A 2,312-nucleotide genomic window follows, 5' to 3' on the forward strand; every position below is an offset into this window, starting at 1 on the left:
GTAATATTATTCTTTAAAACTCTTGATATGTACTTGTTACAATTTGATATTTCATATCTTGTTGAACTACATTTTGTTAATTATGTTGATGGTTTATGGACAATGATCTTATGAGGATCTTGATCTTATCTTGCATGTATATCATATATGTGTGATTAATACATGCCTTAACTAAAAAAATTAGTAATATTAATCATTCCATGCATGATTGCTTATATACATGACGGATATGTCATATAAATCTTGTCCATATTCGGTTTTTTGTCAGTTTAATTGATTAAATGCCTATAATAATCAATTAAATGTAGAGATTTGTGCACTTGTTCAATCTTCTTAAAAACTGATTAATCCATTGTAGTCAATACATAATGATTAATTATAGTTTATTTTGACAAACTTTTATATCTCTTCTTACTTTTGACCAGTTATTATCATTTTAATGCCTATGCTTTTTGATAATGTCAAAGTTGTTTGAAGTATTTTTCAGGTTGTTATGCTTTCGTGAAGATGCAACCTACACTCTCACTTAAATCTTTTCACCTCGTTGCTTTGTTGAGGGGGAGAACAAAGTGAGGGGAGCAGAGCAACATTGAGATTAATCATCCTTTTGCAAACACTTGTTGATGAACATCAAGCTCATCAAACAAGGATTTGGTGTAGAGTCAAGACTTGCATATTTGAAGTTGACCTTGGTTTTGATGAAGACAATAGACATACAAAGAAATCTTGAAGATCTTGCAACAAACAACAAGCCAACGACTCAAGGGTGATATCTATAGACTTAGGGATTTATATCTTTCCATAACTAGAAGTCTTAAGATGATTTCCTTAGATCGAGTCTAGGTTAGGTAAACGTAGGTGAGTCTCACAAGAACTAAAAATGAACAAGACTAAAATTGAGACATAACATCTAGAAATTATATGATAAGTAAGCTCATGCATTTACATACATGCTTTTATACATTAAAAGTACATCATCTTTGGAAAACATGTATTGCATGATCACATGTCATATAGGTAGTTTATCATGCATCAAGAAAACAATGTTTATACAACATAACCGATTATATACAGTGTTAATCGGTTATCGGGATTACGATAGCTAACCAATCTGAAACCTATGATGAGTTAATCAATTAAGTTGGTTAATAGATTAATACATAACAAGAAATCAGTTTTTATATAGCTCGTTAATCGATAAAGTCTCTGAATAATCAATTAATGACAACATTACTATGGTTTCTATAAATGTTGTAATTCTAGCCCATGTGGTTTAGCTTGCATAATTCGAAAATACTTTAGAGCCTACATTTTCATTCATTGCATTAGAGTGAGAAAGTGCATTAGGAAAGCTTAAAGAGTGAGAGCATTATGACTAGGGCTTAGGAAGTCAAATCATTGCATGTTATCTCTATGTTTCAATGCATTGTATTCTTGCATACTTTCTTGATATCTTTTAGAGTGAAAGTAAGAAAAATCTTTTTCTCAAAATTGTGAAAACCGTTTTGAGAAAAACCTTTTGCATTAATTCTCATTTAGATTAGGTTCTTGTGAGTATTCTTCTTAGAGTTTTAGAATTGAGTTTACATTGTTGTATCCGAGTATTAAGTACTCAAGACAACTCAATAAAATCAGTATTGAAGAAGGAAGTTGATCATTTGGAGAATAGTTTCACTTCAAGAGAGATCTTGATAATCCTCATAGAGACTTGGAGGTCTTTCAAGCAATACTGAGGCTGAGGCTGAATCACGAAAGGATAGGAGATCTTAATAGGCAAGTTAGATAGGTCAAACCAAGGTTGTTAAGCTAATAGGTGTCAAGAAAGAAGTGGCTTAGTTTTCTGTTTTTGTAATTGGAAGTGTGCGTGTAAACATACAATTGCAATAGTGGAAAAAAATCTGTCAAGATCAGAATAGGAGGCCTAGATGTAGTTTGCAGTGGACTACAAACGAACCAAGATAAAATTTCCTCGTGCACAATTTTCTATCCATATTCTCCTTTACTTTTGTTCTTTATATTCTTGTTAATTGATTGATTATGTGTTTCCTGTTATAATCTGTATTAGTATCATTTTGTAACTTTTGTAATCAATTAATTTTATAAAGATTGGTAACTTATTGTGCAAGAAACCATAAAATCAAGAAGTGAAATTTAGGATAATCGATTATCCACAAGCATAATTGATTAAGTCCAAGCATTGGTTAATCAATTAGAACCAAGCTTAATTGATTAAGCGCGTCAGTTTTCAGTTCTGCGAAATATATTGGAAAAGCGGAAAAAGTAACTGCTACACCTATTCAACGCCCCCCCCC

Source organism: Lupinus angustifolius, chromosome LG05 (genome assembly GCF_001865875.1).
Source record: "Lupinus angustifolius cultivar Tanjil chromosome LG05, LupAngTanjil_v1.0, whole genome shotgun sequence".
In the NCBI taxonomy this organism is placed as follows: domain Eukaryota; kingdom Viridiplantae; phylum Streptophyta; class Magnoliopsida; order Fabales; family Fabaceae; genus Lupinus; species Lupinus angustifolius.